The sequence below is a fragment of the Amphibalanus amphitrite genome, unplaced genomic scaffold (assembly GCF_019059575.1).
Source record: "Amphibalanus amphitrite isolate SeventyFive unplaced genomic scaffold, NRLGWU_Aamphi_draft 000958F_arrow, whole genome shotgun sequence".
Lineage (NCBI taxonomy): Eukaryota > Metazoa > Arthropoda > Thecostraca > Balanomorpha > Balanidae > Amphibalanus > Amphibalanus amphitrite.
In genome coordinates this window covers 242,799-254,829 of record NW_024882452.1, presented here as the reverse complement: position 1 = coordinate 254,829, position 12,031 = coordinate 242,799, and the positions used below count along the sequence as shown (strand labels likewise).

Below are 12,031 nucleotides of genomic sequence, written 5' to 3'. Positions count from 1 at the left end.
TTTCACCGAAGACGAACGACCCCAGCGCGGATCGAATCGGTCGCCCGATCAAAGGGCGGAACAGCGTCCGCGCGCCGAGCGAAGCGCCAGAGGATCGCTCACTCCGACCGCTCACAGGGGAAGAGGTTCCGCATATCAGCGACACCGCTGTCCGACACTTTCCGGCGCGGCGGCGACGGCGGCGCGACGATGCGCCGGATTTGATCGGAACGCGCCGTCACCGCCGGCGAGCGGCGCCGAGCGCCGCCGGCGCTGCCGGTATCAATTACGGATTTATAAATTGGCCAAGATTACATGTTTATAATGCGGTGGCAGCGGCGCACGGCCATTTGTCGTGAGTGATAGGGGCGCGAGTGACAGCGCCGGTGCGGAAACGATCCACCGGCACCATGGCGCGGTGCGCCGACCGGCACCGGCGCGCGCCGTGACTCGCCGCGCCGCGCCACCTCGCGCCGCGCTGCGCCATTCACGCCGCGGCGCCTGGCGCGTCACTTTATCGCGTCACGATGTGTCACCTGCGCGGCGTCCAGTCACGCTGCAGGTGTCTCACCCATGGCGGCGAGGGCGGAGTCGGCAGGGCCCAGTCAAACTGTGACCGCGAGCAGCGGCGCGTGCGGCCCGCGCTCCGTCCTCTCACAGAGACCCCTCGGCGGCCGTCTTCGTCAGCGGAAAGTCACCCACGCGACCACCGATCGGTGTCGGAAACGGCCGCGCCGGTGCGGATAAGGATGACGGACGCGGTTATAAGCGCGCCCGCTCGGTCTGCGCCCTGATGGAGCAGCTCATCGGAGCGCCGGCTGGCCGCGATGGCCCAAATCTGGCCCGTCAGACGCGATCGGCCAATATTTGAGCCGCTCGCCGGCCGGGACGACTCGGCAAGCCGCCGTTTGTCACCGACATTGGCCATATGCGGCGGCCGGAGCGGGGCCCGGCGGTCGTCAGCGACGCCGATCCGAAATCCGCCGCCCATCGCCGGCCGTATCGCCCCAGATGCAATCAGCCAACGACAGCCACAAGAGCCTCTGAGGCTCGGGAGACTCACTGACCTCCGAAACGTCGGCGACGTCGGGAGCCGCAGAAGACGCTGGTGACTTCGGATGTCTATCTCTCTGTTAACATAGGGACCTTGGGAGTTTGTTACTGGGAGTTCGTCTTTCTTCATAAATACCTGCCTGTCTTTTCTTGGTTTTGTCTGATATAGTTCTTTCTTCGTAAGTGATCTCATTAGGGCTCAATGTCTCTTAGCGTCCCAGGCATGAATGGTAAATACCTACATCCTAAAAAGATTTCCTCGTTTACGTACGCTGCCCAGATGAAATAAGAGTTTATGATTTATTTACATTTCACGGGAAGGCAGCACGGAGAGGAATGGAGAGCCAAGAAGTCTCTCAGCATATTTTAGGATACGACAGGAAAACGTTCGTCTGTGAAGAAATTCCTGGCCGGCATCCCTACCAGGGAGCGGACAATCCTAGCAGAGCGTGGTTTCGATCCACGGACCTCTGGGTTATGGGCCCAGCACGCTTCCACTGCGCCACTCTGCTGATGGACAATGGCCACGGAGTGTGTGATTCTCTGGGATGGGGGTGGGGTGGGGGGGGGGTGGGGTGCAATTAAGGTCCACTCTTGGCACTGAAATCAACGTTTTACTTTGCACCATTGATCTAAGGAGTGAGAGAAATCCTTAGGAAAAGACATCCCAGCACCCCCCCCCCCCTCCCCAAGGGGCCAGGTCAAAATGGTAGCATCCGGGCAAATCGCCATCCTCTGGCCCTTATGTCCACCCGTCAAAACCACACGACGACAGCCAATCTGCCGTCCGACAGCTCACCAACAGGTTTTCACGTCGTCGCCGTTGTCGTCGCCGACGTCCAGCGGACCGCCCCGTCGGTATCGACCCTTAACGATTAGCCCGGCGGCCGCTGACCCGTGGCGGCCATCGCCCTCCGTACGGCTCTGCTAATAGTGGAGTCGGGAGTCTGAGTCCCAAGTGGGCACAGAGGTGATCGCTGAGTGGGGCGAGGATGTGACCGAAGAGGAAAAATCGGTGAAGATTTTGGAATAAGAGTCTGTAGTGGCCAGTGAACGGGAGCGTGCGATGAGTCGATGACCGAACGGAGACGCCCGAGATGACCGCTATACAGGCGTCCCAGAACGATCGCCGACTGATTTCGTGATGACCGAAAGGAAAACGCCCACGTGACAGCTGACCTGGGCCCTTTGGTGACCGACGAGCATATTCCCCAGCTGACCCCTGCACCGACTGGCGCCTGTCTACCTTTGCGCACGTGCCCTCATGCGTTTGTAGTCGGTATATCGCAATAACAGAGTGAGTATATCGCACACTACATGACGCTTAATGGCGTGCGCAGGCTATTAATCATCATTTCGCACCCCATTGGTAATACCAGGGGAAATACGGTAACATGAGGCCGATAGACGGATACGCAGATCTATGATGGAACACTCATAAGTGCGTGTTCATGACATAATGTATAAAGCACTTTACTTGCAGCGTCAGTAGAAATATGAAAAGCTCATTGGGCTCGCGCCTGCATTGTTCTTCCCATTTCCCATAGCAACCGTACCATCCTGCAGCAGATAATGCATGCATTTTCTCCATAGGGATGGGTCTCCGTGCTTACTGCAGATCATTGCAGTTGTAATGCCGCGAGGCGAGATGCCAGCCATTTCTCCCCTCTATCTCGTGTGATTTCCAGACAACTTCGCGCTGACTGCGAGCAGGAACACTTCCAAGCAACTGCAAACCAGGATGAGTATGAGTATTTCAACCTTTGAACCCGGTCCACGCTTGTGATTACACGCTGTCATAATCACGACTTACGACATAAAACCCTGGAATTAGTCGTCCCATAGTCTCGGCATCAAAGGAGAGCGACTCTTGCGCCCACGGGAGTTGAGCTGGGCCGTTGGTGTCAAAATCGGTGTTGTGGCGGCCACTATCAGAGGCGGCGTCAGGCCGACAGGTGGGGAGGTATCGGGCCGCCCCAGAGGCGGTGCCAGGACGGCAGGTGGGTCGGGCGGTGTCTTCCTGTGCTGCCGGGCGGCGGGCCGCTGGAGCCGGGCGGGGGCGGGGGCGGCCAGGCGCGGCGGCGGCGGCGGCGGCGGTACCGAATTAGAGAGCACCGGACGCGGCCAGCACGATATTGTGTTGTAAATCAATAGGGAGCCGGGCGGCGGAGCGGCCGGCCCGCCCGCCACGTCCGTGTGAACATCCAGCGCCATTTATCAAAGCGTCGTTAGCGGGTCTATTTTTCATCGCGTAATGGCGCTACATATTGCGGATTATTATTTTATATCACTATGATTACGTGAGTGGGCAATTTGGTAGGCGCCGCCGCCTGCGCGCCCCGTGTTTGCCCCGGCGGCACTCACGGCAGCCGGTAAGACGCCGATCGGCTTCTTGTCGTCACTCGGGCCGCCTTCGTGATCGGCAAATTGACCTTCCCCTCGCGAGCGCACGTTTTATACAGATGCGGCAGCTCCGGACTACCGGAGGTCTGGTCCCCATGGGCTCTGGCCTCGTGACCCGACCCAGGTCATCAACAACGGAAGCCGTATGCGATGTCGGAGAATTATCGATGAGATGGAAGCCCTGCTGTGTGCTTAGCCATACGCTGGGGAACAGCGCCGGCTACCGCCTATAAAGTCTTAGCCAAAAACGGCCGTAGAAAGATTGCGATCAAACTCGCCCTTCTACATACATACCTGGTGGTACAGCTATACCAGGAGCATTCAGTCGGTATACACATATCTCAGAGTATCGGCAGCCTCATGACGTGCATTCAACCTATGAGACCACCGGCCAGCAGCCATACTGGCTCGCGGCACGCGCCTCCACTGCAGGTCCGCACGCGTGTTCACACGGCTGGCTACCAAAGTGGCTCAAACGGCTGCTTCGCACACTCGGTCTTGACAGCACACACTTATGGACGCGAGTTTTATTGTTAATGCGCGAAAGTCTGGCATACAGTCGTGATAGGTGGTCGTTCCGCTGATGGACTGCGAGTGTGTTCGTCTCGGGCGGCGCGAAGGGTGTTGCGTGTGTGAAGGACCACCTGCCTGGCATACCATATGCTGCAGCGGGCGCGGAGCGGCCCGAGGCACAGTAAGCCACGCAGCTGGTCGGTCCGTTGACCACGCCGCCCCACAGACAACGATGACGTATGTGCCGCTCCCGGCGGCGCCCGCAGCTCGCGGCGGGGGTCGGAAGCGTATGTAACACTGCCCTCCGGTGTAGGGCTGGCAGAAGGGGGTCATTTTACACCGCTCAGCGGCGTCATTGCGTGCCGCCGCCGGCACCTGCGCGCAGTCGGGGTCGTCATCGGATGTCGGCTGTTCTCACATATTCGGAATATATCCGTTTCGGTTGGCGCGGGGAGAGATATGAGCGGCTGCGGTGGAGTAACTCTGCGCCGCTGACACCCTTTCCCTGCTCCAGTGCCGGAGTTGGGTGCGATATCGGGTGCAGCGCAATGGCGGCCGCATTGCTGGGAGGCCGGAGGGGTGTGTGCTGGGGTGAAGCGAACGGTAAATGTCTCTGTACTTCCCGTGTTCAGCGACCTGGCCGAGTATTCGCGGAAGTCTAGGATGGCATGTCGTTTCAGTCATTTGCATTGCAGGTAATTAGCGTCGGTTTAACACTCGTTAACATAATGAGGTAAGGGAAACGTTGTTTGTATAATGTATTACCTACCCATGGCAAAGTGTAATTTGTCCCGTTACTATCTGACATATTTGAGCAATGGGATATTTTCAATTAACTCCACACCTGTCCCCGTTTTGCAAGTAAATGTATATCTTGTTAGAAAATTTAAAGTTCATGTTTCAAAGTTCGTCTTAAAGCAGTACATCGAACTCGTACGATGTACACGCAGTTACGTCGTAGAACTGTTAATTTTTCCACCCCCAAAATCTCTAATGTCTAAATGAATGCACCCTAAGCCAACTAAATACACACAACACCTGACCACCACGCTATCACCCCCCCCCCCCCCACCCAGGCTGTCACCAGTCGCCACCCCTCCCCCTGACCCCTCCCTGCGCTCCCACCCCCTCCGTGCGGCCGTCGGTCCAGCTATGACTAATGGCTCACCGTCGGCTAGTACCACCGTGTCCCGATCAGCCACATCGACCCTCCGTCGGCGCCAGAGGTGCGAGACAAACAAACATGCTAATTAATATCGTGTGAATGTCGGACGCATACAAATGACCTGGAGACCTCCGTCCCCCACGCTAATACAGCGCTAAAACAACGAGAAAGCGGACACTGAATATGCAGCCGCATAGCTGATGGGTGCTTTTCACACGTTTAGTGGTGATTTCTGAATAAAATCGTGGCTGGAGAAGTGTGGAGAGGTGGTTATGTGGTGTGGATAGGCGCGGAGATGTGGATGCGTAGTGTGGGGAGTTGCGGGTTTGTGGATATTTGGTGTGGAGAGATGCAGAGTTGTGGAGAAATGGCGATCTACTCGGTATAATACTAGGTGTGAAGAGGAACAGAAAAGGTTATAACCGGAGAAAGAAGCCCCTTTTCAATTTGGCAACGGATGTAAGGACAAAAATAGACTCATGATAAAGCAAAGGCTGATCTCTAAAATGCAAGAAACCGTATTGCGTTTCATAAAATCAAGAAACCAAATAACATTCCAGATGCCTAGACAAATACAGGTTTAGATTTTAGAATGAGACTTTGATGAGACTAAGTACCTATAGCTTTGTCTTTCTTAGGTGTTGTTTTTATCCGCTGGGACTGAGAGCGTGAGATGATGTTTTTCGTACTCCAGCGTAGATGGGTAGCCATACGGCTGCCACGGTGCAAAAGATGACTGGTGTCATCACTGTCAACCGTGGCAGCCGTATGGCTACCCATCTACGCTGGAGTACGAAAAACATCATCTATAGCTTTGTCTCTATTTTGCTGAAACATGGATTAACTTCATCCATGGCTGAAACATGATAGTTCTTTGCGAGGTTATCTATAACACTTCCATCCCTTGCAAACGGAATATGCCGACGACATGATGCTTATATTTCTGCTGACCAGTTTATCAAAGCATTCTGTGTGCCATTCAGGGGCGGATCCAGGAATTTTCGGGAGGGGGGGCGGCAAGTTGAAATAGGGGCGACCTGGCAATCCGGGGGCGCCAAACCGTCGTCAAAATCGAGAGTTTAAAACCCACGCCGTGCGTTGTCACGTCCCCCTAGGTTTTTCGCAAATATCTTTAAGACGGCTGCGCGCAGCGCCGCCGTTTTGAAGATATTTGCGCCCAACCTCTGCTTGGATCGCCCAATCCGTCATAGGGAGGCTCACTTTGCTGAAGTCGCCTCATTTCTTCTAAGAACGACCAATTTGCTGTAGGCGGCCCACTTATCTGGGACGCCCATTTTTTTGCTAGAAGTGCCCCTCTTCTTCCTGATGCGTCCCGCTTCTACTGGGAGTGCACCTTTTCTGTTAGGGCACGCCTTTGCTGCTGGGGAGTCCCTTTTTCTACTGTGAATGGGGCGGCCCTTTCCTGTTCGGCGACCCCTAATTCTGCTGGGGGCGCCCCATTTCTGCCCAACTTTTGCTGGGGTGCCCCTCTCCTGCAGGGGCACTTATCTTTTGCTAGAGACGCCTCTTCTGGGGGCGCCCTTCCACTGCGGGGGACGTCTCTCTCCTGCCAGAGGCATCCCTTTTCTTCTTATGGGGCTCCTCTTTTTGCTTGGGCGCCCCTCTTCTGCTCGGAGCGGGGCACCACTCTCCTTTTACTGGGGCACAGCCCCTCTCCTGGGGTTGCCCTTCCGCTGCCTCAGGGGCGCCCCTCTTGTGCAGAATATACTCCTTTTCTTCTTGTAATGAGGCGCCCCTCTTCTACCGGGGGCGCCCATCTGCTGCTGGGGCGTCTGTCTTCTGCCGGATATTGTCAATGGGGCGCCCCTATCCTGCTTGGCGAGCCCAACCTCTGCTGAAGGCTCCCCATCTCTGATCAACTTTTGCTGTGGCGCCTCTCTTCTGCTGGGGCGCCCCTCTTCTGCTGAGGGCGCCCCTCTCCTGCAGGGGGCTCCTCTCTTCTGCTGGGGCGCCCCCCTCGCTGGGGCGCCCGTCTCCTGCTGGAGGCTCCTTGCTCCTGCTGGGCCCCCTCCGCTGCCGGGGGCGCCCCTTTTCTGCCAGTGGAACCCATTTTTTATTATAGGGCTTCTCTTTTTCTTTGTTGGGGCGCTTATCTGCGGTTAGGGCGCCCCTCTTCTTCTTGGAATGGGGGCGCCTCTCTACTTTTGCTGGGGCGTCGCTCCTCTTCAGGGGGACACCTCTCCTGCCAGGAGTGCCCCTCTTGAACAGAAGGCATCTTTTTATTCTTGTAATAAGACGCCCCTCTTCTGCTGGGGGCGCCCATCTGCTTCTGGGGCGACTCTGATCTGCTGGGAATGGGCAATTGGGCGTCGCTCTCCTGCTTGGTGAGCCCAACTTCTGCTGGAGGCGCCCTATTTCTGCTCAACCTTTGCTGTGTCGCCTCTGTTTTGCTCGGGGCGCCCTCTCTGCCGCGGGCTATGGGCGCCTTTTTCGGATGTCGGGGGGGGGGCGGCCGCCCCCGTCGCCCCCCCCTGGATCCGCGCCTGGTGCCATTGGTATGGCAGTATAAAGAGGCGTTTATTTTGTAGGTACTGGAATGTGTTTATTTACACTTACTTCTACATCTGTGGGGTCTACCGACTTTGTATATGTCTCGCATAACTCAGCATTGAGAACGATAAGGTCGCTATGTGCTCTGTCTGAAGAGGGATATTTCAACAACAGTGATAATTAGGTATCGCAATGTGATATGTCAATAAGTACGGAAGGCTCTGACTTCGTAATCTTTTAGACAAATTATTAGTAGCAAGCGATCCCAAGTCGACATCTGCCATATCAGCCGCGGAATCTACCCTGTAAATCGATCGATCAGTTGATTTTTGATCCCTGTAACACAGCTCACTGACCGGGAGGGGAGGGTGGACTGCAGTGCGTATCACGAACCCGATCCGCGGCGAGAGACCTGCCCTCCAGTGACCCTGCCTCCCCTGACTGCACCACGAGTTGCGCTGTGATCCAATGACGTCACAGGCCCACTCGGCCGCCCCCCGCCGGCTGTGGCGTCACGCCGGCAGCTAACGGATGACTGGACGCTAATTGGCGCCATTGTGACGGCCGATCGTGACGTGGTGACGAGGGTGACTGGGCGCCGCTCGCCGCGGGGCGCACATATCGCCACGGCGGCCACTTGTCACCGCGCGCCGCAATGGCTGCCACTGGAGCTGCCGGGGGTCTGGGGTCGGGTCACGGCAGCAGTGGGTGCTGGGCTCGCAGTGGACGTCCAGAGCCACCCGGCGACCGCTCAGCGCTGGGGGCGTCGAACGGCCCGGCCGGCCGCCGCCGGACCAGCAAAACCACCGAACGCGAGCCGCCGAACACTAAAAGGCACGTGACCGGCTGACGTGCGACGACCAAAAACAAAGCCACAGCTCGCGGCCGGAGAAAAAGCAATCGCCTGTGTGAATCAAAGTGAAGTGAGCGACGAAAAACGGCCACGGTCGACAGGCGCGCTCAGAGCACAAATCAGCGCATTAGCGAATCGGTGAATCGTCTAATTTGCGTCTGACAGGAGGCAATCAGAGCCATCGATAAGCTCGGGCCCACCCTGCACCGCTCGCCATCCATCTGCTCCCCATTCATAATAGAGAAGGTGTACGGAAGTTGGCTTTCAATTTGCCGGTGTGATCATCTATGGAGATATCTGGTGGTTTTTGTCGACATTCCGCAGGGCGGGCTGAGCAGCCAGCCGAGATTGATCGTGGCAGCACTGATGGTGATAGGTACAGATAGGGAGATGTTGTGTGAATGGCCGCACAGAGTTGCCAGATCAGACAGGTGACGCCGATTGTGATGCTAGATGACCTCCCGCTGACCGGGTACGGGTCTCGAGGGCAGTGGGGATCGGGAGACGGGGCAGCGATTGCTGAAACAGGGTCAGGTGAAGGAGACCTCTGATTCGCGAACAGTGACTAATTTTGCAGCCATCTGCCAGACTTACCGCAGTGCAAAGTTCTGGACTGCAGTGAAAAGCCACGGTGATAGTTCTCTTTGATTTCATTATCTAATTTCTATCTGCATCATCAGTCATACACATCGTTATGTCATGTCCGATCGGGAAAAATGGTGGGTGACAAAGCGCTCCAGTCGGCCCTTTTCGATGACCCATTCCTTCCACAGTCGTGACCCGCACTGCACGTTCAAGCAACTGTCACGTCGTGCACTGCAACCTGCTCCACTTCATCATCGCGACATAACAACCTACGCTGCGGCCCCTATCGCCATCCTCGCAACCAAAGTGATTCGTCAAAGTGTTCTCGAAAGCAACCTTTGACACTGACACCACAGGAGCACGACAGACACTTCCTGGAGAGCAGATTGAAAGTCCTAGTCATCGTGTTCAACAACAGACCCTCTCAATCGATAATTTATTAAAACTGTGTCGTGAGGCCTTTCTAGGCTCAGAGCACTACTCATCCACTGAAGGCTTTGGTGGCTCACATTTATTTATGTCTTTATGACAAAGTGTGTCACGGATTTAAACTTACATATTTACTTGTATATAGTTATGTCGCCGATTCTTTTTTGGCAGTAAAACCGTGACGCCTGAGCAGAGGCAGGTGTTTTTTTTTCATGTGCACTTTCATCAGCGAATGATAATTTTTAACAAATTCTACTGCTCCTGCAGCCTGCTCCCACACTGATCCCCCCCCCATCTCGAGCCCCTTTGACTGCCGCCACCAGCCGGTGACACAGCTCGGCGCCCCAGCTGGGGGCTGCCGGACAGCTGCCGAGCTGCTGCAGCTCTCAGTGGCTTCATCGTCCCAGCGGCGCGCCCGCCGAGCGACATGCACCGCCCGCTGACCGCATGCAACATGCATGAGGCCGGATTTGTTTGCTCAGAGTCCTGGCGGGGCGGTAGGCGCGTGGCGGTCACAAATAGTGACGATGCATCATGACGACGTCTTCATGGCGCTCCGGTGGCGAGCACTGCTCCAGACTGGAACACCCAGAGAGCCGGGCGCGTTATGCAACTGCTGACCTGACGTCGCACGTGACCAGGGTCACTGAACGGTGCCCGACATGTCGCCTGTCATCTGGACGGTTAGTTTGGTGGTATGATAAAGGAAGAAGCTTCCTTGTTAGCAGGGTTGTATACCAATCAAGTCGATTGAATTGATTGATTTGATTCAACGCGTATTTTGAGTTGATTGGATTGAGTCGATTGACTTTTCGAGATGACTGGTTGACTGACTCGTTTGACTTTAGCGACTGGTTGACTGATTTGATTCCCGAAAATTAGAGTGACTCGTATGATTGAGTCGATTGAATGGAAAGTTCCAATAAGTTTTAGTTGACAAAAAATAATGACACCAATTGATGACATCAAAGATCACAAAACTACACTGAAAACTGCTTGTCATCACAACTGCAATATGGGGTAGATGGCCAAATAAAGAACAGGGCCTAAACATGAACAGCCAACTTTGACTTTCAACTGCAAAAACTGCTCCAATCCTGGTGATGGAACCTAGCGATGCACCTACCTACCTTTCTGCACTCAGCAGGAAACTTTTTTTTTAATCCAGACTAGAGGGACAGCATTACGCGCAGCGTAATAAATCAATTTTCATTAAAATCGGCCCAGTAGCGGCCGAGTTATTACCAGAATAAATTTGGCGTCTCCTCCTGGCCGGCGGTGCTCTGTTCCGGTATTCATTGCCAAAGGTCAGTGACCTTCCGGCTCTGAGTTTGCTCAGTTTTCGCAGCGAACAATCTGAGCCTAAGGCGCGTGCTCTCTGATCGGCGCCGGCCGCGGCCCAAAATCCCGCAAAGATGCCCCCGCCACGTGCAAACCGCCGCACGCACCCCCTCGAAAAGTTGATACGACAAACAAATGCACGCGTCCGACTTGCGCCCAAAATTTCACCCCCGTAGCCCGCACCGTTCCGGAGCAATAGCCCGCCAAGCGTGACTGACGCGTCACATACATACATACATACATACATACGGACGTTTTGATTTTTATATAAGTGAATACGCGCAGCGTAATAAATCAATTTTCATTAAAATCGACCCAGTAGCGGCCGAGTTATGGCCAGAATAAATTTGGCGTCTCCTCCTGGCCGGCGGTGCTCTGTTCCGGTATTCATTGCCAAAGGTCAGTGACCTGCCGGCTCTGATTTCCCTCAGTTTTGCAGCGAAGAAACTGAGGCTAATGCGCGTGCTCTCTGCTCGGCGCCGGCCGCGGCCCAAAATTCCGCAAAGATGCGCCCGCCACGTGCAAACCACCGAACCCACCCCCACCAAAGTTTAATACGACAAACAGATGCACGCGTCCGACTTGCGCCCAAAATTCCACCCCCGTAGCCCGCGCCGTTCCGGAGCAATAGCCCGCCAAGCGTGACTGACGCGTTACATACATACATACATACATACATACGTACAGACGTTTTGATTTTTATATATGTAAACTAGACGGACAGCATTACGCGCAGCGTAATAAATTAATTTTCTTTAAAATCGGCCCAGTAGCGGCCGAGTTATTACCAGAATAAATTTGGCGTCTCCTCCTGGCCGGCGGTGCTCTGTTCCGGTATTCATTGCCAAAGGTCAGTGACCTTCCGGCTCTGATTTCGCCCAGTTTGGCAAGCGAAGAAACTGAGGCTAATGCGCGTGCTCTCTGATCGGCGCCGGCCGCGGCCCAAAATCCCGCAAAGATGCGCCCGCCACGTGCAAACCACCGAACCCACCCCCACCAAAATTTAATACGACAAACAGATGCACGCTTCCGACTTCTGTCCAAAATTTCACCCCCGTAGCCCGCACCGTTCCACAGTAATAGCCCGCCAAGCGTGACTGACGCGTTACATACATACATACATACATACGTACAGACGTTTTGATTTTTATATATGTGATGATGATAAAGTGCAAGGCCCTATATAGGTACTAATAAAG

General features: G+C 55.1%; 1 non-coding gene across 1 annotated transcript; it reads right to left on the bottom strand.

Moving 5' to 3' along the window:
- Positions 1–1,472: 1,472 nt before the first annotated feature.
- Positions 1,473–1,544, bottom strand: Trnam-cau. The gene has a single exon. It is a non-coding gene; the product is annotated as a tRNA-Met (tRNA).
- Between the last annotated feature and the right edge of the window lie 10,487 nt (positions 1,545–12,031).